Genomic DNA, 24323 nt, shown 5'->3' on the forward strand with positions numbered 1-24323 from the left:
CGATCCAGCGCCATGCCCACTACGAAAGCCAGATTGATGTTGGTCCAGGAGATGGACATTTTCGATGTGAACACAGAGTTGTGACTAGTGGCTAGTGTGGGGATGCTAGAGATAGGGCGGAAGTTGTTAAGATCAGCACAGTCTGCGGTAGTTATTTTTTGTCTAGGTGTTACCTGTACAGCTTTTAGGCATTCTGGGATCGTGCCTTGTGACAAAGATGCATTGACGATCTTTGTCCAGATAGGAGAGATGGCATCCTTAATTTCTTTGAAGATGGAAGGTGGTAACGGGCTGCTGAAGTGATTAGATGGGTTAATACTCCGAAGAACCTTTTTGATGTCACTTTCATTGAGGGGGTGGGTAAAGGTGTCCCAGGATGCATTGTTCTTGATATCCTGGCTCGAACTTGTCTAATAAGGCCGGGGGGGTAGGGGCGCAGACCCATTGGGTAGCAGTAGAGCCCTCCTGGTTTCCAGATCCATGTTGATGAGTCTTGATTTCTCCATAAAGAAAGCAGCCAGATCATCACATGAGGGAGGGCTGACTTTAGAGTCAGATCGGTTAGAGACTTCCACCGATTATTGTTTAATTAGTTCAAAAGGTTTCTTGGGGCGATTTGCAGCTTGGTTAAGTTGGGATCTGAAATAGTCCTCCTTAACTCTTTGTTTGTTATAAGAGCTTCTTGCCGATCTAGAGATTTTTAGCTGGTCCGCGGATGGAGTGGATCTCCAGGAGCGTTCGATTGCCCTTAGGTTGCGACGTTCCGAGTTTAGGTTGCCATTGAACCATGATTTGGATATTTTTGTAGATGCATTTTATGATGGAGCGGAGCCGTGGAATCCATGATGCTAGAGATAGTAGAGTTGTAAAAGTCTGTGAATGCATGGACCTCGTACACGTCCACTTGGGAAGAGAGGGCAAATTTACAGCAGGTTGCTAGATCGGCTGTGTTGATATCTCAGAGGTCCCTTTTCCAAAAAAGGATATGAGGGTTTTCTCCATTGGGCTCTTCTGTTCGTGAAGAAGATTAGGTCGTTCAGGATGTTGTCATTAGACATACAGAAATAAGTATCCGACATAAGTACTTCCAGGTGACTTTTGATTAAAATGTGTTGGAATTTTTTTGCCGCATTCTTAGTAAGGTTAGGGGGATAAGTAATCTTAAAAGCATTGAAGCCCACTTGAGAGAGTGAGCCTTCAATAGGGCTGACGATAGAAGCAGCCATGGTGGGGGGAGGGCACAATGTAAGGAGACGGTGAAGTCAAGAGTCAATTCTGGTCACTCATAGGGACGGTATGTTAGTAATAGTACGGAATATGAGTAGAAGGACACCACCTGCATGTAATTCGTATGAGGGTGTGTGTCTCCTATTTGTATAAGGGAGATCCTGTAGAGTATAGCATGCCCAAAAGATACATGGAGGACATAGCGCCCCAGTGTGTGAGATAGGGGTACAGGTAGGATGACTACTCCAAGATGGCCGCCAAGTGTTAGGGATGGAGCACACCTTTTATAATACAAACTACGGACAGTGCTGTAGTCACAGTTGGTGGTTTAACTATCCACAAATATTTGCATGTCCGAGACCATTTGAACAGTACCTTCATAAGGGAATCGTTGTTAAAAATTGGCTAGGGTGTGTAAATAATAAGTAGTTCCCTGTACTAATTCCGAGCCATCAGGTCTTTCATTGGAAACTATAGATTGAAAAATCCATTCCAAGATGGCCGCCACTAGGTCGAGACTGACTCCTCTGGTAGTTGTAGTCCTTTGTTTATTTTCAGTGCCAAGTCCGCAACAGAGTCCTATTTCCTTGGAGAGTCCTAAGGGCGAATCGCATGGTTTTGATTTTCCCAGGAGCCATCCCTGGGTGGTCTTCCCCTCAGGGCCGCAAGATAAGCTTCCATTTTGTATTGACAGGCAGTTGGTTTTCGTCATAGTGCTACGGCGGTGGGAATCAAAATGGATGTTATTCCCCCACAGCATCACGGCTGCAGATAGTGACCGGAAACACAATATTAAAAAATAAACTGTGTGACTGTGTCAGCAGAGGCAAATGAATGCAATCTGTCTGTTTAGTAGCAAGCGGTCTTCTTCATCCCGTTCGTGACCCTACCACAAGTGACACTCAGAGTCAACTTAATCGTGTGCCTCCCTGGGACGATCGCTGGACCGTGCCAGCTGCAGAGGCACACGGCAAGGAATTAGGCTCCCCCGAACAGTGCGCTCTCCACGCTCAGTGGGACGACCAGCGACCGCAAGTAAAATGTGGACCGTCAGGCAGTAAATGGTCCACTGCCACCCGTGGCTGGAAGCTCATTCTCACGTACAAAGGCTTAATCAGTTCCATGGTAGGGAAGGGCTTACAAACGCACAGCCGCTACCGGGATGGATGGGAGGGCTCTCTACCGGAGGATCAGCTGACACCCCCGGTGAGGGGAGCACGATCGCTACCATGAAGAAGAGGGCCTACCCTTAATAGGGTCAACAGCGAACCAGGGGCTCGGCAAGCACCCAGCACCACAGCCGTTCCCAGGAGTCCCGGCTCCGGGGGTCAGCCCCCTGCGGGCAGCAGGTGTTGGATCCCAAGGCGTTAAGTGGGCAGCGATCGGGGGACTCACCAGGGTCTTGGTCTAGGATATAGGTTCGCAGTATCTAAAAGGATCTACTAATTGGTGCATGAGTGGAGAGTTGCTGAGGCTCGCAGTATCTAAAAGGATCTACTAATTGGTGCATGAGTAGAGAGTTGCTGAGTGCAAGAATGAGTCAATGAGTGAATTCATGAATGCACAGATGCTAGGATGAGTGGCAGAGTGCATGCATGCCGAGAGATTGAGTTCCTAAGATAAGCCATCAAAAGGCACTTTCAGTAATAACACAGGCCTATTTGCTTTGCCAATGCGTGTTACCTCTTGGGAGCATAGGGGTGTCGCTGGTGCAGTGTGTTCAGTGCATTTCATCAGTGTTTTCGTTCCTACAGTCTACTGTAACTCTGTGTTCATGCATGCATCATGAGTACCATTGGCATAAAGGAACAGCGTGACTATAAATGCAGATGCCCGGACTCTCCTTTACCCTTCTACAGTTCAGCAGATATATTACCAACAATCTGGAAAGGGGAACGCTTATTTTAAAGTGAGAAAGTGTTTCTAAAAAGATGCAGACCCACTAATTACATTTAAAGCTATGACTTTCAACACCTATCCGCGTACAATCTACATTGAGAGCGTTTCCAATGAAAGTGCTCCTCGAATGTTCGCTCCCTAACTAGGCACCCAGGTACCGCTTCCTCGCGCAGCAACACATCTCACAAGCCACACTGCGGGCTCATTAGCCAGGCCTTTCCTCAGCCACACCGCTCTATCCAGGGTCAGTAAGATTAGGGGTAGGGGAGAGGGGCAGTGCGGTTGAGAACTTCAGATTTTCCAACAATCGCACTGGTTTGTAGTTTATAAAAAACAGATGTAACACATTAAATTAAAAATGCCCCTTTCTTAGAAATACATTACGTATTTGAAGATTACTTTTACTATTCTAATCATTTTGCCACGGGCATGAAGACCCCCGCCATTGTTTGCTGGTTTGTATTTCGGCTTAGTAGAGATCTTGAAACTTGCAATATAGAACACAAATAATCCAACACAGGGCTAGGTATTTACAAAGATGACATAAATAGACACATGTAGTATGATATATAGCACACCGTCTGATTATTATATGCAGCTCGTGCAAAGATGAAACAAATTACACAAAACATGTAATGTGCATGGATTTAGATTTCAAAGATGAAACAACACAAATTATGTGTGACTTAAGGGTATGGGACAACTAGTAGACCATTTATTACCACTGGTTATTTCACCTGTCAGTTGGTCAATTACTAGGGAGCGAATTAGATTAATCTGACAACTGTAAATAACAGATTCATTTGAACATAAGCGCCTAATATGTCACTGTCTTGCAATATGACCCATACTGTGTCATTTTACAGCTGTCATTTTAGATGTAAACTGGGGTTAAAAATAACTTGCTTATGTGTTGGACACATTTGGAAAGCTTATGATTTTTGCTCAACACAATAATTTCATCACTATTAATATTGGACTCATTTCTTTCTTCTTCACAGAACAGATTACAAAATATATTACTGAATTCAGTTCATGTTACATCAAAGGCCTGGCAGCCCTGCCTGAATATGTCCTGGCCTGAATCTTTCTGCCTCGACATTCAGTGACTCGCATCTCTCCCTGGTCAGGCTACAACTGATTAGTAAAACATCAGGTTTCACAAAGGACTCTTTACCCAACAAAATATATATTTTTCGAAATTCACATACCCAGGAACTTTAAACTTCACTACCACCTATACCAACTCTTGTTTTGTAAATAAAGTGTTGAAATAAATACTTATGATACAATCTTTCTCTCTAATATGGTTTACGTTTGTACTCGATTTGAAATGTACTGTATCCTTCTTGGGGTGTAGTGCTCTGCTTAAACTGCGCAGCCTCTTCTAGTAGGGCCTTCGCCTGGCCCTTCCTATGCCACCTTTGGTGTATTGTAATTTTACTGTCTCCCCATGGCAACGCCAATTGTCCTCTCTGTACAGCGCTTTGATACCCGTTCTGGGTCTTGTTTGCGCTTTATAAAACATTTCAAATAAATAAATAATAAGTAATTGTTATGCTATGGCTGGAAAAGCTTTCCGTAGTTCCAGGTGATTTGGGCAAATCTCATCCGATCTCAGATACCCTTCCGTTGGCCAATTTTCAAAGAGAGTGGTGTACAACAGCTACAGTTAAATTCTGGCTTTTTTGGGTGATCTCAAAGTTACAGGTGATGCAGACATGTTGAGTTTCTGGACTTGCTGGTCATTTTGCTCCAGAAATTACAAGTTATATCCTCCAAGATCCTACTACGCATTGGGTTCCTAGTAGCAAAACGTGATATCACCAGGCATTGGAGGAGTAAATCCTCTATTCCTGGCGGAATGGCATCAGGGCATGGACAATTGTGAAGCAGCAGAAAAGTCTGTTTATAAGGCATGTAGATGTATGCAAGAATAACCAAGAATTTTGGGCTCCTGGAAAAAAAAAGCAGAGACTTAATTGGCAAAACCCATGGGCGTGCCCCTACATCATTATCATTAAAGCAGCCATGCTACAATGAGTGGTGCTGGGAGGCTGACAGAAATTGTTTATTGAAACCCTATACGCAATTTGATACCAATTTCTTCTTAATGTATATACATTGCCTGTATTGTTCTTGAAAGCCAATAAAAATATGTTATTAAAAACATTCCCTTATGGGGAGGTCAAAATTGTCCTTTTTAGAATACACCTTCACCCATGGAAGCTGCATTGTTCAATTAGGGCCCTACCTGCTCATATGGAGCCTGCCCTTGGTATGAAGCCAGGCCTATGTGTGGGAGGCTGCAGCTAGACGTTGGAGGCTATGCATATGCATGGAGCCTGCACAGGTTGCAGTTCCTTTACTAGGGAAGCAACACTGAGCATTTAAGGATATACCGGATCATAATGAGACCACAGTCGCAAGGTGAGTTTGTGCTGAATCATTCAAAGAGTATCTGCAGCAGGGGTGCAAATCTACACACTGATATATGAGGTTTACCTCTGATTGTGCTCGTTGTTCCTGGGCATTTGTCATTGCTGGACCAATTTAGGCTCTGTCTGCAAATTTAGGGGTGCAATTTACCATTGGGAGGTAATTTTTGAGAGTGCAATTTGGCCATTGAAGACTCTAGCTGATTGTGACCCTGGCACAGCATATCTGCACTTCTGACTGATACACTAAGGCTGTTTTCCTAGCATATTTTGTGTGGTAACACGCTACTAAATGTATGTATCCAAACTAAAACATATTTGTATCTCCTAAATAACTTACTTTTAGTGTATTTATTTTGCACTTCATTTTTAGGTCGAGCATCAGCGCGCATGCGCTGTCTGAAAGACCTGCTGTAATCACTCTATGGAGTGCAATCCCGCCTGCTGCTTGCCATTTGTTTACTCCTGCATCGCTCTTATTTCCTAGCTCCTTATTGGTTGGTGCTGCTGACACATCACTTCAGTTTTTAGGCCACGAGCTCTGGCCAACTACAGTTTCGTTACACTGTAGGTTCTTTGGGGACCACTTATTTATTACCATGGCATCCACTTCACTCGTAGCCAATCACATGCGTTTTATGTACATGGGCACCTCACTTTGTTTCAGCACAGCACCCGTTTATAGGTTAGAACAAAACCAGCCGTGTTGTATTTATAAACATGACATGCTTCAGAGCAGGGACTCCCAGAGGTGCACAAGAGAAAGAGAGAATACTTCAGCTGCACTTTCTTATGAAGCATGACAGTCACGCCTTTTTTTTCTTCTGCACGACGTGACTCGCCCACCTCCATTTTTTTAATAACTCAACTTTAACTCAGCGGGCGCCCATTTCACGATCGCTGCACTTTATCTTTAGCTTGCAGATTCAAAGCTGCATCGCATGTAGGGTGCCCTCCCTTCCACCACCAAAAACAGGGTGTTTATTTTACGCTCCTCCCACCCTAGCTGCTGGGTTAAGGAGACTGTGCCTTCATTTTCGGCTGGGCTCAGCCTCTCCCGAGATCACCTCTTCAGTCACAGGGGCCACGGTGATCACCTGCTGTGCTGGACTCAAACCTGCCTACCTCCACTCTTCCCCTGCAGCATCTGATCAGCCACGGAACAGGCTCACACCTGCCCACCTCCCCTTCGTACCCTGCAAAAGCTGATCAGCCACCAACAACACCAGAAAGAGTTGTGTCACTGACGGAAACTCCGGACTCCGTGCAGTAAGTATTGGATTGACCCCATGCTTTTTGTTTCTTGTAAATTTGTTTGCTTAGCATTCGCAGAAGGATTATTTAGAAACTGTTAATGCCTGCTGTGTCAGTTTTAAATGTAGAAGGTTGTGTTGCAGTTAGAGCGCTGTCTTCAGTATTCATATTTGGGTTTCAGGAGAGCCCCGCTGTACTCTGCGTTTCCAAATGCACCTGCTTCTTGGTAAGATCTTCTTTCCAGTATTGTTGCAGTGCCATGTCTGACCATGGATCCAACAGGCTGGCATTGTTTACTTGAGCTTACATCTGTGTTTGAGTAAGTGAGGGATTTATAGAAATTGGCATGAATGGCAGAGGCTCAGGAATGGATGGCTATGAATTGCTGAGGTGGGGGGGCATCAAGAGGTGGTCCCACTTTTCAATTTCTCTATTCTAACCGTGTCAGTCTGACGAGTGCAATGCTAACAGTTTTGTTAAATCTGTGAGGCCTTCACCAGTGAACAGAGCAACTCCACTGGTGTCTGAGGAGACAGGACACTTCCATTATACTGGTCCTAGAAATGTCTCCATACAAAATATTGGCCATTCGCAAAAACATGACACCCAACACAAGCAACTTGAGTAATGAGCAACAGTTCCTTGGAGGCGTACATAGCTACATTTGTCTCTTCTGCTTTATTCTGTTATGGGAAACCCTGACCTGTAAATCCAAAGGCATTGAAACTAGCATGAAATATGCATGGCGGTGTGCAGGGTACTCTTCTGAATTGAAATTTTGGTTCAAGAAAAGTTTTAAAATGATAAACCTTGTCATTTGTTCTGAATATTTTGAGACAAGCCTGCAGTATGAAACAATTGTTGATGATCGAGTTGCAGCCTGGCTAAAGGCACTGTGGCAGTCAACCAGTCAACAAACATCTATAGATGGTGCATATTGTCATTGAACAATTACCAAGTATGGGGGAATTACATTCTTCACACCCTTCCAGAGCTGTCATTACTTTCAGGTGCTTCAATGGTCTCACTTCCTCATTTTCCGGAGTCCATGGCATTATTTATGTTTTTTTAATGGCTAGTACTATGGCTTTATTTTGACTCCGTGTTCTAATGTTTCCAGTAGATTGCCTGAGAAGCAGACTTCAAGGCCTTTACTCTTCCCATTCAACGAATGGCCGGCATATAACAACTGCATGTCATGTGGTTTATTGCTCACTGCTGCAGTTAAATAACACTTTAGCTGCCAAACTGAAGACGTCTGCTAGGATAAACACACCCCTTATAGTCGGTATTAAAGGTCAGGTTATTACATTGGCTTCCTTTAATACAGCACCTCTAGTCTGCTTCCATTGCCACTGTGCTCTGCATTCCTTTCCAACATTTCCCTCATTGAGAACATTTGCAAGCCACAGTTGGTTGCCTGTCTGTATCTGTGTTGACATATTAAGATGTTACAGGTAGGAAATCTGATCCTTGGAGATTTACCTTACTAACCTATATTACGGTTTAAGTACATTGGCACTACACTATTTACACCCTCTAGATCCTGCGCTTAACATCACCAAATATTCTGCAGCCTATTTATTCATACCATGTACAAAATGACATGACTCAGGTCTTATCAGAAGAAGCAGAACCTAATGCCTTCCCCTTCAAACTCTCACGCCTGCAGCTCTAGCCACTACATACCACTCTACAACATAAAATTATATTCCACATAATTACACTCCATGACATGTTGCAGGGATTCTGCTTATGCACAGAACTATGCACAGGTAACCAGGACCTCAGTGAATTATGGTGTACCAAAAACTCACCTCAGAACCCAGAACCCCTTATCCGACCAGCATCAGTGTCGCATTCGTTATCCGAGGCTTATCTCGGCGGTCCCAATGTATAGACAACCCAGAACAAGTGACTTAGGGTATTCTCAGGAATGGTGGGAATCAGAAATACCTGTTCGTAATTATTCTCATATCAGTCCACAACAGAATAAACAGAGACACAGTAAAGTTTAAAGAGTTTATTTTATAAACCTCGTGTCCTAAGATGCAGTACTTTGGGTCACATAAGTAGACAAATGATTAAGATCAAAACCATCAGCATAGTTACAATACCATAGAAAATGAAAGGAGTAATCATACTAAAATGACAGTGGATCTCAGCCACCTTCCTTTCTCTAGCAAACTAATATTATTATTATTAGACTAGTAAAAGGTCTCTAGGCTTGAATGGGGAACCCCATACCGTAACGATCAGCTCAGTGAGATCACATCACAGGATCAGCTAGGCTCTGCTCCTGGGAAAGCTCTTCTTCCGAATGTAATGAAAAACATGTAACACTGCAATATTAAAAGCACCCGACTTTCAGGTATTTGCAGCTGCGTGCGTGTTATGGCTAAATAGTGGGCCGATCAACCTGAACCCAACAACATGCACCGTCTAGCGACCCAGACTGTTTCTTTACACGATGTACAGACCAAGGTCGCTGCTCACTGTTCGGGATGTGAACAACAGACAGTTCTCATGTGAAGCAAAGTCGAGCAAGCATTTTCTCGATGAATAACATGTGACTACAGTGTCGTGTGCAAAAGCAGCAAAAGCGGGAAGATGGCTTTCTAACATCTAATGCAGTTGTGCTAACTTAGCATTGTACGTATATAGATAGCAATCATCACTACACCCCCCCCTTGATCGGACCACTAACCAGTAGAGGCGCACTTGCAAGAACGCAGAGTTCAAGTTTGATAGAACGGAACCAAGGGCATGAACTGTAAGTCCATATAAGGTAAGTGAAAAAGTTCGAAGAGAAAAAACAAAGAAAAAATTAAAAGAATTGAAAAAAACCATTTAAAGGATAAAAAAAACATAATTGAAGGACAAATGACATAATGAAAGTGCAAAAAGGTCAATCCATCAATGTATAAGCACAATAAGTTGCAACAGCTTCGAAGAGGAAATCATTGGAACGTTCTGCAAAATTATCTGCCATCCAGTTCAGTAGGGGGATGGAACATACATGCTCCCCGACCACCGGAGCCTCCAGCACCATTCGAGGACAACTGGCGTTCTCTTCACGATAACTTCTCGCTAAGAATTCAGTTGCAGCCGTTCCGATGTCCCGATTCCCAAGGACTCCATGTGCTGCTCCACAGGCCATAATCCCGACTCCAGAACAGTCCAACTCATGAGCCACTAAGGGGCTCATCAGCGGATCATAATCCGGGGCAGGAGACACCGAGTTCGACAGACACAAATCCAGAGCCCATTGGAATGGACAATCTAGGCAATGAAAGACGGGCTGTACACAAGTAAAGTAAGGAAACCGGAAGGACAATCCATAGGCTATGCTTAAGGTCGCCAGTGGTAAAGTGCCATAGTATTCAAGCATCTGGTTACGAAGATGGAACAGCCGGAACATGCTGTTGTGTGACGCAATTTGTGCATCCATAGCGTAGTACGCAGATCAACAAAAGCACCCCAGCTACGAGGGCGAGAAGCAAAGGGAGACCTCCGAAGACGCTGGAAAAAATAGAATGAAAAAATGCCGGGATCGCACCAAAAATAGTTTGAAAGGAGGTCACGAGGCCGGAGCCCACAATTTAAAAAAAAATGAGCCAGGCCACTTGTTGACGAGGCATTAAAGATAGTTTGAATCAGGGCCCCAAAATGAAGTGGGAGATCAGTATTCAAAAGCGCTTGCACCTCGGTGCGCGTGTTTGCTACGTGAAGGACAAATGTTTCCCTGGACGAAGTCAACACGACTTCTTTTTGAGACAATAGAGCCCTTATTCTGCTCATCTTATTGAACTCTGCTTTCAAGGTTGGAATGGAAGGCCAGATGGACACATCGAGCCGTCCATGCAGTGGTGGGAAAAGGACGTTATTACAGCAAACCACTCTCTGTGATACAGTCACTATGTAGGGAATTCCCACTAACATCCCACAGCAAGCTTCATTATCTAATAGCAAATAACTACCGTTAGCAAGCAGCGTAAATGACGGTGTTATAACTGGCACAGGGATCCCTTTCAGGACGCAAGCTAAATTAGGAGCGTGCACATTACATGCACCATGCAATTGAATGTGCCTACACACAACAGAGTTATCCGGAGTGGAAGTGCACCTTTCAAGTATACCTCTTTTCCGTCTCTCACACATCTATACGTGAATGGGAGTGACCAAACTTCTTGCAGGAAGGCAGAACCAAGTTTTTCATATCTGCCAAGGGCATAATGTTTCATGCACAAACTGAACTTAAACAGAGGGAACGGTAATGTGATCAACCCGTGTATAAGCCACACAGCGGAAATTAATTCAGCAACAGAGAAAGGTAAAGGTTCTAACTTTTCAATGTGTAGCAATGAATAAGTCACATTCTTTCATGGACATGAACTGTTGTATTGCGGTTAAATTAAAAGGAAGGAACAAAGATGAAGTATTCATGTAATCCCAAGGGACTTTCCCAGCCTTTAACGTCTGCAATGTCCATGCAAACTGCATGACAGAACGCAATTGATTCTGACCATGATACAAAACAGACAAATCATTCTGCACAATGTCTACCACAGATGAAACAATATTATCTAAGGTATAAATTCTGGAAGACAGGGTGTTAATGCTATTATCTATTACAGCGAATACCTTTTCCATATTAGCTTGATCAATAGCACGTAATCTGGATGCAGCCTCAATTTGTGACAACTTCCAAACTTCGTTATAAACAGCATACACCCATCCTTTGGGTCTGCCAACCGCAGGACCCTTAACAAAATCATTCAAATCTATTTTGTCGTTTAATCGTGCTAAATGAAGTTTAACAGATGCTAAGGTGGAATGTTGCAGCCAAGATTGGCATAACTTCCCTACTGAGTAGGTAGTTACAGTGTGAGAAGACTCAAAACGGGGGTCTACACAAACTTGTGTATACCCCGGCGCCAAATCCAGAAACCGATGTTGACAGGAATCCGAACTCGTTTGCCACACCAACCACCCTTCTGGATTAAATTCAGAAATATTGAAGGATGTGTTGGAAATGTATGACTGCAACGTAGCAAGGGATAGATCCGTATGATTACCCCAATTTGGATGAGCACCCAGATCCGGAATGGAGGGAGAATTTAATTTTTTAAAAGTAGCCAATCCAAAACAGGTGGTCTGAAAAATGGACGAATTTAAAAATAACATGTGATTCGGGATAAGACAGGCACGATACAAAGCTTCTGTTCCCTGTAGCTGTCATGGCTTAGAACCCCAAACCGATTTAAGATCGATAGTAGCTTTCCACAGATCATATCCTCCAATTGCCAACTCGTCCATAAAGGACTTGGAATACAACAATTTGGTATGTGTCAGTCTAACTTTAGAAGCATACTCAGGCGCAACCTTAAAATAAAAGGAGGGCGGATTTGACACACTGAAATCAGAAAAATAAGTGAATTTGTCCACTAATGTGGCGGAGCTGCCCAGCCTAGGGGCGGGACAGTGTTCCCATTGTGTAAAATGTACAAAATTTCTAAACGTATTTGCTTTGTGTAGGAAATGCGTGCCATAATGTTGATAACAGAATTGCTCATCATAATTAGCAGTATCTAAATACAAATCCTCAGCATCAAATACAGCATAATATTTCAAATCAGAAAACAGTGCTTCTATGGCCTGAACATCCCAGTCATCCGAGTGGATGTTCTGCTAACGACATCACCCATAGAAACACGAAATACATTTGGCACATTGATTACTTCAGTGGGGCCATGAATTTGAAATTTTACAGCATCCCAAGCGATTCCATCACGTACAGGCCAGGCAGTAATGTTCACAAAAGTCTGGTCCCTTTTCATGATATGTGATGAGGAGTGGAGTGCCAAAGTTCCATCAATTAGTCGAATTGTAGAGCGTTCTTTCAGGTAGTGTCCATTGATAAGTCTAAAAAACACTACCACAAAGCCAATGGACATAAACAAAAAAATACATATGAGCACCAGCCAAATGTAAGTCCAAGGGGGAATTAAAAAGTGTCTTTTGAACCAGGCCACAAAAATCGAAACTCTGGACGGGGCAATGGAAGTCATTGAATCATTGTCAAAAGAGTATCGTGACTGGGTAACTGTGGTGGATTGTAAAACAGGCAATGGAACATCCGCAGGATAAGCATACTCAATATCTTCAGGTAGACCACCAGGTGTCGGTGGCAATTAAGGACCAGTAACTGTATACATCTCAATGGCAACATCAGGCAAGGTGTCAGAAGCCGGGCCACAACAGAATTTCTCAGCATCGAAGGGCAGGAAACTGCCGGTGTCATACTAAGAAGAATCGGCCACTCGCTGTAGCTTAACATTGTCAATGGAGATGTACCTGTTATCCTTGCGACCAGGAAGTGGAGGTAAAATGACTGTTCTTGTACCCTGTACTCCAAGCACTGGAACTGGTGCACGATAAGAGGGGCCGAACTCCTTCTTGTTCTCCACCTTCTCACGGACCAGATCACCAACTCGAGGTAGCCAGCCGACTACCGGACTCTGAAGCTCAGCATCAGATGAGGAGGGTACGTGTTCCTTCGCTAGACTGTCTCTGGCTTCTTGAAGATTCTGCAATACAGCACAGTGATCATCTACGTCAAAGGGTGCGGCTGACGCCGCCATGTCTAGACCATCATGGTCCGGGACAAACATTCGTATGCCAAAGAGCATCATGTATGGGGTCCGCCCACCCAGAGACCTTCTAGGGAGATTATTAAGTGCACGTTGCATGTCATATAAGTGGGCTAGCCAGTTCCGGCCAGTACCTAAAACCCTGGCTGTCAAAGATTGCTTTAAGTCACGGTTCATCCGCTCCACTACACTATTACCCTCAGGTCGGTATGGAGACGAAAATTTGACTTGGACACCTAAATTTCTCATGGCATCTTTGTAAGCTTTAGAGGCGAACGCAGGGCCCTGATCAGAATGAAAGGTACCACATGCAAAACTTCCAACAAAGACACGCAAATCCTTTATGACAGTGCGGGCATCAGCACTTCTTTGTGGCCACACCCACAGAAAACGTGTGCACGAATCCACTGCAACCAAGATGTATTTGTACGCAGTATCAGAGGTAAATGGACCGCAATGATCCAAATAAACACAACCCAGTGGTTTATTGGATATGTACAACTGAGTTTGTGGTGGGCACGCCGCAGTTGAAGGTTTTATCTGCTGGCAAATGTCACAGTTAAGAACATAAGCATGGGCTTGTTTATATAAACCGCACCACCAGTAACATTGTTGCAACAGAGATACAGGAGCTGCAACGCCGGCATGCGCGGACGCCATGCCCTCGTGAGCTGCTAGTATCAAAGATGGTCTGCAGTCCGCATTGGGAATCAATCTGTCACCAACGTCATTAATCCTCACAAAAGGGACGTTATCAGGACTTAAGTGATAATGGTAACGAGAAGGGAAACCTCTAGGAAATTTCGTTCCCTTCTCTGTAGCAGCAATAGCTGCCAAGATGTCATCATCGATCTTACTTTTGGATCTTGTAACTGCTGCTACTAAGTATGTTGCCACTGCTGTTTTTGCTGCCTCGTCAGCCAAGCTGTTTCCGACGGCATGGGCACCAACTCGTTGGTGACCAAGAGTATGAATCACATTCACGAGAGGCAGATGTTCTTTAAGTTCTGCCACTCGAACCCAAAGCGTTTTACGCTTAATCGTGCTACCTTTGGAATCATGGTAGTCACTCTGAGACCAAATATGTAGATTGTCGTTGTAAGATTGGACACAATAAAATGAGTCACTCACTATAAGGGTAGTGACTCGGGGATCAGCAAACTCTAGCGCTAGCACAAGAGCACGAAGCTCCGCCAACTGCGCGGTACAATCACCCAATGACTGCGTATGTACGATAATCGATTGGAATTCACCATTCACGAAAGTACCAACCACAATCGCGCAGGCCGCTGAATAGGCGTGCTTCGATCCAGTAGTCGGTTTCGCAGAACCGTCAGTGTAAATGACACAATGGTAATCCTCGAGCGGGCGCAAAGACAGAGGAGCTGGATGAACGAATTCATACTGTAAAAACTCATGAGTCTGTAGAGCCGCGTCAAAGATATATGTGACGTCAGGCGATGTCAAGGAAGTGGCCCATTGTATCCACCTTGGATGCAAAGCTTTGGAATTTGGTACACTTGCTTTTGTCACCGCCTCAAGGGCAGGATATGGTGTTACCACCAACATGCGTTTACCTTGCGATAGCGCTCGTTCTTTCAGAATCGCCATCTGCACTGCGTCAGAACTTTCTCGACAGCGGAAAATCGCAGTTCAGCCGAAGTGTACAAGTGTGATTTGTAGGCAATGGGGACGGTGTCGCCCTCATTGAACGTTAAGTATGTGAAACCCACTGCGCCCAGCACAATTTGTATTACCAGGTTAGTGTGGTTATCACGAGTCAGTAAGTATTTTGAAGCAAGAAGATCAGCTTGCAATGATTGCAATATAGCTGAATGCTCTAGCAGCCAACATGATTTGGAAAAAGTAGGTTGTATCAAGGCGTAAAGCGGCTTGATACGCTGGGCACAATCTGGAATGTAAGTTCGACCGAAATTCAGAAAACCCAGCAGAGATTGTAATTTCTTCAGTGTCGTAGGAGCACGTAGGCATGCGCACTTCTCTAGGAAGTGCGGAGCCAATCCTCGACCTTCATTGTTGAGTTCGTATCCCAAGAACAACACTGTATATTCCGCAATGTGAGACTTCGCAAAGTTGAATTTGTACCTGAAGTCTGCAAACAAAACAATAATGCGATCAACGCGACGGAGATGCGGTCCCAACTCGTCATCTGTAGATAAATATCATCCACATACGAGTACGCATCAGGGTCTATGCTCTCAAACAGAGAGACCACGCGAGCGGCAAAGACAAAAGGGCTGTTTTTATAGCCCATCGGTAATCTTTTGAAATGTTTTTGTTTGCCACCCGAGGTAAATGCCGTCCACTCACTACTAAGAGAGGACAGGTTATGGCTGTAAAAGCCATTGGAAATGTCAAGTGTGGTTTTAAACCGTTTTCTCACGAGACTATCGACGAGAGCCAAACTGTGGGTATTTTGTACTGCGCATGTCCGGCAATGAGAGTTTAAATGCCGGTAATCCGAAACTAGGCGGTACGACCCGTCAGGCTTCGTCACAATTAATAAAGGATTATTCATTGTTGACACACATGTTTCAATTACTCCTTCATATTCCAATTGTTCAAGGATAGATGCGACGTGAGGTCTTGCTTCGCGACGCATGGGGTATTGGGGTTGTGGCTGGGGCGTGGTTTGCAACGGAATCTCATGGCTGGGAGACAATTTATCCCAGCCAACCTGATTACGATATAACGCAGGTGCGAGCACCTGAGCCCACTCCTCGGCGTACTTTTTAGCTTGGTCCTTCGGCACTGTGTGCGCAATGGACGGGAGGATCATCTCCTCCCCTCTAGGAGCATCTAAAACGAAAGCCGGGGGCCAATCTGCCTCCGCCAATAGAATATCATAGGAAGTGGTCAGATTATCCCAAAAAAAACCTTGAATTGTACGTTGTATGTCACCTTCAATTAAAAGGACTATATTATACAGTCTATCAGGGGGAGCCACGCGAGTGTCAGCAGTTTCAATATTCACGAATGTATCAGTTGCTGTCGCCACCAGATATGGACGCAGTGCTCGTCGCACTACTGTAACTTCCGCCGCGCTGTCGAGCAGCTTTAGTGCCCATGTCAGGTTCTGAAGCTGCGTCCGTACTATCTGTGGCATACCTCGCTGTTAGTGCAGCAACTTTCTTCTTCTGAAACGGGGGTCTTTGACGTGCAGACTCGTCCTGCTTGCCTTTGCCGTCAGTCTGTCGGGGTTGCTCACGACCTTGGGCACCCCTTCCTTTCCCACGGTCTCCGCCACCGGATTGTGAAGCCGATGTTTCCTGTGAAGAACGAGGAGAGCGTTGTTCAGAAACCTGAAATCTATCAGGTGACTTAATACGAGATCGATCGCGCAGATCATATGTGCGTTCACTGGACGACTGGACGGGTGAGGCAGGACGAGACCCCTGTTTCTGTTGCTGCTTCCCCTGTTTTTTTGCTCTCCAACTTTGTTTAGGAAAATTGGGGCGTTCGTCTTTAGTGGACGAGCTCACCTAAGTTTGTTGTACTATATCAGGAATGATTACAGTTGGTTTTACACCCAAAGCACTACGGCCCACGGTCCTGTATGCTTTCGCAATTATTTTAGCGAACTCCTTGGGCTTGTCGAGTTCATCCACGCGGTCCATCATATTAGCAACTTGGAACTGCATGGCATCCCCTTTGAGGTTGCCCATCACCATGGAACACACCACATCGAAGCTGTCGACAAGCCTCATTCCCAATTCAATAGCAGCCTCCGCACCGTGATTCTCTTGAACCTTTTTGATGACGGAGGGTAGTACAGACATAGACGGAGTGCCATAGCACTTCGAGTAGGTCGCGGCAAAGACCTTGCCCCAGTTTGTGCAATCAGCCATATCTGGGACTAAGTCTTTCGGCAAACTAATGGTGAGTATCCTGTGTTTCTCCACAGGAGTGGTATGCGGAAAAACCGCCTCCAGTTGGTCAAATTTCTCAGCAAGCCAGTAAGGAAATTCATCCTTACTCTGGAGGCGCTTGCCGACTACCGAATTAACCATAACAGGACTAATAACCACCGCGTGGTGGTCCGTTGGTTGTCCCGCAACAGCAGGTGCCCCCACCTGCATGTTGCGTGACACATACTGCACCAAAGCCCTATGGACTGTAATCAGGGCTGAGTGTAGTACTCGCAACTCAGCCACCGCCACAGTGAGATAGCGGGGATGGCGCGTAAAGCCGGCCAGCTCGGCCATGTGGCCCCTGCAATAGACAACGGGCCCATTCTTGCCGGTGCCAACGAATGGGGAAGGGCGCCATTAAACTAAATGGTATGCTGCCAGGTAGAGATTGGAATTCCTTGTGTCCTATACGGGGTATAGACCGCAGGTAGCTGTGTGGGAGTAAATGAATGAAACGTATCATCGTCATCCACTGCCGGAAAAGTCACCCAAGAGTAAAACAACTCATACGGGTAAGACGCATTAGCGCTCACCAAAAAAATAACAGCCATCCCATCATCCGGCACCCCATGCGTCGTCAAATGACGGCGTAGAGCTGCACGACTATGCGCGGCTATCTCAACCGCCATCAGGACACACTAAAGAGTATCAACGATATCAACAGTAGCACTGGGGTTCAGTAAAAATAACCTTTTTAATGATCAAGCTTGAAGGAACCTATTAGTCGAAACACAGGTAGGTTAAACCGTCACTCCCGTCAACCGGAAACTAGAGTGAGGGTGTTGTGGACTAATATAAGCACTACTAAGGCATTTCAAATCAATAGACCAAACGTTAGGTGCGCCATGTTGCAGGGATTCTGCTTATGCACAGAACTATGTACAGGAAACCAGGACCTCAGTGAATTGTGGTGTACCAAAAACTCACCTCAGAACCCAGAACCCCTTATCCGACCAGCATCAGTGTCCCATTCGTTATCCGAGGTTTATCTCGGCGGTGCCAATGTATAGACAACCCAGAACAAGCGACTTAGGGTATTCTCAGGAATGGTGGGAATCAGAAATACCTGTTCATAATTATTTTCATATCAGTCATCAACAGAATGAACAGAGACACGGTAAAGTTTAAAGAGTTTATTTTATAAACCTCGTGTCCTAAGATGCAGTACTTTGGCTAACATAAGCAGACAAATGATTAAGATCAAAACCATCAGCATAGTTACAATACCATAGAAAATGAAAGGAGTAATCATACTAAAATGACAGTGGATCTCAGCCACCTTCCTTTCTCTAGCAAACTAATATTATTATTATTAGACTAGTAAAAGGTCTCTAGGCTTGAATGGGGAACCCCATACCGTAAAGATCAGCTCAGTGAGATCACATCACAGAATCAGCTAGGCTCTGCTCCTGGGAAAGCTCTTCTTCCGAATGTAATGAAAAACATGTAACACTGCAATATTAAAAGCACCCGACTTTCAGGTATTTGCAGCTGCGTGCGTGTTATGGCTAAATAGTGGGCTGATCAACCTGAACCCAACAACATGCACCGTCTAGCGACCCAGACTGTTTCTTTACACGATATACAGACCAAGGTCGCTGCTCACTGTTCGGGATGTGAACAACAGACAGTTCTCATGTGTGAGAAAGTGGCTCTGTATATACTGTTCCTTAATAGGTACAGGGTGTACAGAGTCCACAGACCCTAAGGGTTTAACAGAGGTTAAAGTTAGATATAACCTTACTCTCTAAAGTGGTAGCTTGGTCGAGCAATAAGGCAATAGCAGAGGACAGTGTAAGGCATTTGTTGTATACACTCAGTCAGCAAATAGTTCCACACACTCAATAACTGAACTCTAGGCTAATGGTTTGTATATAAAAAATATATATTGTTTTATTTTAGAACCAACACTTGGAATTAAAATATAATTTCTCGACAGGAGATGTTTCATAAAAAATACTTTTGTATATGCAATAGACTTTTCAGTAAACAGCTACAAGTAGTTGCAGTAGGCAACTCTATTTCTAAACACAATACATTGAGCTCAATGATAATTTCAAGATATTTGTAACAGATTACTTTTTGGATTACTTTTGTAATTCCAGGTCTGGATCCTAGATCCAGCCCTGGATCAGTTCTCAGAATCAGTTGATGAAAGTCGACTTTGGTACTGTAATGATTTTTAACTAATATTTAGCTATTTTAAAAGTTAACACTTAGAAAATATTTCAGAGCAAACAATCAATGATTCCCTATGGAAGAAAATTCAGGTTATCGGTGCAGTAGGTTATCGTTACTTTTGTAATCCAGTACTGGGTGCCTAGACTCAGTACTGGGACACTTATGCAAAACAGGTAAATAATTACGTTTTTAGAAGTTGTACGATTTTTGAGGAATATTTAGAAATTGCAGAAATCAACACTTAGAAGAAATTTCACAGAAAAACAGTCAATGGTTTCCTATGGAAGAAAAATGAGTTAGAGGTAAGTATAGTTGTGGGTACTTTTCAGAGTCAGTGCTGGGCACCAAGATCCAGCACTGGGAGCTCACCTAAGAGCAGGTGAGTAAATTCGTTTTTGTCACTCGGCTGATTTTTGGTGAATATTTGCAGTTTTGAAAAGTTCACACTTCGAAGAATTTTCAAGAAAAAGCCAGTCAATGTTACCCTATGAGGAAAATAGAGTTTGCGGTTTAAGGGTAAGTACTCGACTGGCAGAGTTAAAGTTCTGGCCACAGACTCAGGGGTCTCCCAGGGTCAGGTAGGTACAGTTGGTTCACCCTCAGCGACTCTAGGGCAGCCGGGTGCAGAGAGAGTTAGGCCCAATGTTATCCTATGAGGGATAGGGGGGCCTTGTTTGGTGGCTGCTGTCTGGCAAGCCACGCGGCTGTGGGAGCTGGGCTCCTGGTCACTTTCTCAGGGCTAGTGGGGAAGTAGGTTAGAGTAGAGTTTTCACTGCCAGGGCCACTCGGGCAGCTGGGTGCAGGGTGCTTTTGAGCCGTCGGGCGCTCAATTGATTTCTATGGGAAATCTCCGGTTTGGAAAAAGACTGCAGGCTCGGGGACGAGGACTCTTTAGGTGCCACCACCACTTCGAGAGGTAAGTTGGGTAGTTGGAGGATAGGTAGGTACCCCGGGATTGGACACAGAGGGCCATGGGGCGCCGGGTGCAGGGGTGCCTTTTGGTGTCGGAAAATCTTACCCTCTATTGATCGCGGTTGGGGTGGCACTCTGTTCTGAGGCTGCAGGCTTCTTCAGGATTGTCGCGGGGGGTCCTTGGGTGCCGGACTCGGGGTCACAGTCGCCGTGGGGTCGTCCTCGTGGGTTTAGTTCACTCCGGTACCGGCCAGGCTTAGCTGGTGCAGAGCGGGCTGGGATCGCGGTTCCGGGCTGCTGCCAGGGGTGAAAGGTAGGTTCTGAGTAGAGCCTCTACTCATGGGAGTCCCAGGGGATCAGAGTTCAAAGGTAGCCAGGTCCTCCGGGGTTTCTGAGGTTGCTGGCCACAAGAGATGCCGGGTTTGGCGCAGGAGCAGGTTCGAGGTCGACAGGCCGGTAGGGCTGGGGCCAAAGCAGTTGGTGTCTCCCTCTCCTTCGCAGCTGCAGGGCAGGTCTTCTTTTCTTCTCGCTCTTCTTGTAGTTTCGGAATCTGGAATCTGGGGAAGGAAGGTTCAGGGTGCCCCTAAATACTAGATTTAGGGGCGTTACAGGTAGGTGAAGGCCAGGGACCAATGGGTCCCTGTCCTGGGGTGGGTACACCCCCTATCCTGCCTCTCTCCTGTGGGAGGGGGGCAGTAGCCTAATCCTGATAGGGTAGGGCCTCCCATCTTCAAGATGGCGAGAGCCCGGAGATGTGCTACACCTCGCCTCCCCCACCTGAGGGGTGGGGTGGGCAGGCTGGCACATCCCCTGTCCTTGTATTGGGTTTCTGGCCAAGCTTCCCGCCAGAGTGGGGGTTTGCAGTGGCCTGGGGACACTCCTAGAGGCGGCATGCCTTTGAAGCTTCCCTTTGCTCATCCTGGGGGAGGAGATTTATCACCTCACCCAGGATGTGCATTGTTGCAGGCCCGGGAGAGCAGGGGCTCTCCCACCCAGGGGTCCAGCAACGTGTCTGCTGTGTGGCAGCCTGGGCAGCCTCAGAGCAGACGTGGATTGTAGGTTAGTTGTAAGGGGGCATCTCTAAGATGCCCTCTGGGGTGCTTGGTACATTAAATCCCACACTGGCATCAGTGCGGGTTTAATGTGCTGAGAAGTTTGATACCAAACTTCCCAGTCTTTAGTGTTGCCATTATGGTGCTGTGGAGCTCGTGTTTGACGAACTCTCAGCACCATGTACTCTTAAATGGCAGCACTGCACTTACAGTGCCCAGGAATGGACCTGGGTACTGTAGGGGCACAGGGCTCCTGCTCCTGTGCCCACACCATGGGCATAAGGCACCCAGCCAGAGGGGTGGCTGATATATGCCTTGGCAGTGTAGGTGATGGGCATGGCACACAGAGATGTGTGCCATGTCGACTCTTCATTTTGTCCTGCACCCAGACACTCAGCCTGCAAAGGCAGTGTGTGTGTGTAAGGGTACAGGGCCTCTAAGGGTGGCACAATGAGTGCTGCAGCCCTTAGAGGCCTTCCCTGGTCACAAGGCCCTGGATACCTAGGGTACCATTTACCAGGGGCTGACATGTGGCCAGGGTTTGCCAATTTGGAGTTTGTGTGTTTTAAGGAAGGAACATAGGCCCTGGGCACCTGATTGGCAGGAGTCCAGGGTGCACTCAGTCAAAGTACATTCAGCAATTTAGCAAAAAGTGGGGGCATACCATGCAAGAAAGATGGCACTTTCTCACATCATGTGAAGCAAAGTCGAGCAAGCATTTTCTTGATTAATAACATGTGACTACAGTGTTGTGTGCAAAAGCAGCAAAAGCGGCAAGATGGCTTTCTAACATCTAACGTGGTTGTGCTAACTTAGCATTGTACGTATATAGATAGCAATCATCACTACAGACACACAATCCCAATCCACATCATCCCACTACACAAAATACCACATAATTCCACGGCACATCCTGCCACATAATTCCACTACACAAATCCACTTCACACTGCACAATTCCACCACACACAATTTCACAACTAACAATTCCTATCCAATCCATTCCACTCCACACCACATACATCCACTCTACTACAAACCAAAACACATGGGTAAAAAACATTATCATTTACAATGCCAATAGCCCTAACTCTCACAAATACGAGACCTATTGCGTTGCAAATGCTTGTTATCTTTTTTGGTGTGAAAGGTGTTGCATTCAATATTGTCACTATGGTCAAAGGTCACATAATGGCCATGGTAATGTAATTTACTGTAATGCTATAACGCATGAATGGACATGTGCTGTCCCTTCCTACCTCTATGATATTTAGTTGGCTTGATTGTATTTCTGCAAACGTAGTGAAGCATCCAGGATCAAGGATCTTCGGGATTCCGATCTGCATCGCTTGTAAAGTGCTGCCGTTACCCTGGGCCATATTCATGCTATATAAAATCACAAATACATTTTCAACTGCCACTCTAACAATCCTACTGTGTGTTTCCTTGTCTGTCTCCCATTTTTTCACTTGGAGCTTTCTCATGCACTTCATGGGGGAAACTGACCTGTTCTCCTGCTCCATTTCTCCGGGTCACCAGTGGCCCCGTGGAATTGAATTATGATGGTAATTCCTGGCCATCTGAATTAGACTATTCCGTTCCTTGTCTGTATGTTTAATGGTATGGCTTCCCATTGTAAGCATGACATGTTTTAACCATTATTAAATATAGCACTTAAAACCACTTTTCCAAAGGTTTTGAAGTGCTATTAATCGCAAGAAGTATAACTACCCAGTTTAGTTAATGCTGACAAATGTATCGACTTCAGCAGACTGGAGCAGTCTGCATGACTGCAGTTGCTCTTACCCCATTGTGCCACTTGGTCTTTCTGGATTACTTCTGATCTTAGTGTCTTGTCATTATAACTGTATTACAGAAGTCATTGGTAACAGTTGCTGTCATTGAGACTGGTGCCCCAGCTGTACAAATGGTATCCGCCTCCTGTGAACTGGGCCCCTCCACAGACCCAGGTCTCAGGTGTACGCCTTCTGCCCTGGCCAGGATAATGTGCTGCATGGGTAAACACTTATATGGTCCCACAGGTGAGACCTACTGGCTTTGCCAATGCTTGTTTTCTTTTAGCCATGTGCTCGCCGAGGTAACAGGAAGGGATGTAGGGAGAGGACAGATGAGAGGGAGTGGAAGAGCACATGAACAATGGAAGGTGGGCGGGAGGGGCTCAGGGCATGCAGATAAACAACAGATGGTTTAAGCAAACAGACAACGGAGAGTGGGTGGGTTGTTAAGCAGATGGATGGTGGGTGAGGGGGCAGGCAGACGACAGACAATGGACAGTGGATAGGAGGGGCTAGGGAAAGGAAACAGACAATGGAGGGTCGCAGAAGGGGGTGGGGCAGGAATATGGACAATGGAGGGTGAATGGGAGAAGCTGGGGCAAGCACAAGGACAATAGTGGGTTGGGCGGGGATGTGTCAAGCACAAAGACCGGACAGGGGAGGAATACAGAGGGGGAGAAGTATGCAAGGGGGACAAACGAAAAATACATGCACCATCCTAGAGTGCTTAAAGAAAAAGCTAAAAGTAGGGCTTGAAGAACACCTGAAGAGGCTCGAAGGCTACAGAAGCTGATAAATAAGAAGCAACGAAATGAGAGTGACAATGCAACCAACCAATGGTAAGCAATGGGTGACCTCTAAGCCCCCTGTAAAGTATCAAAGAGGAAGGCTACGGCAGCTGATAAATAAGAAGCAACGAAATGAGAGTGACAATGCAACCAACCAATGGTAAGCAATGGGTGACCTCTAAGCCCCCTGT

At 45.5% G+C, this 24323-nt stretch overlaps 1 long non-coding RNA gene across 1 annotated transcript in view; it reads right to left on the reverse strand.

Moving 5' to 3' along the window:
* LOC146854835 (uncharacterized) overlaps positions 1 to 24323 on the reverse strand; it is a 322348-nt gene that overhangs the window by 263973 nt on the left and 34052 nt on the right. The window lies entirely within an intron of this gene.

This window comes from Triturus cristatus, chromosome 4_1, assembly GCF_964204655.1.
Source record: "Triturus cristatus chromosome 4_1, aTriCri1.1, whole genome shotgun sequence".
In the NCBI taxonomy this organism is placed as follows: Eukaryota; Metazoa; Chordata; class Amphibia; order Caudata; family Salamandridae; genus Triturus; species Triturus cristatus.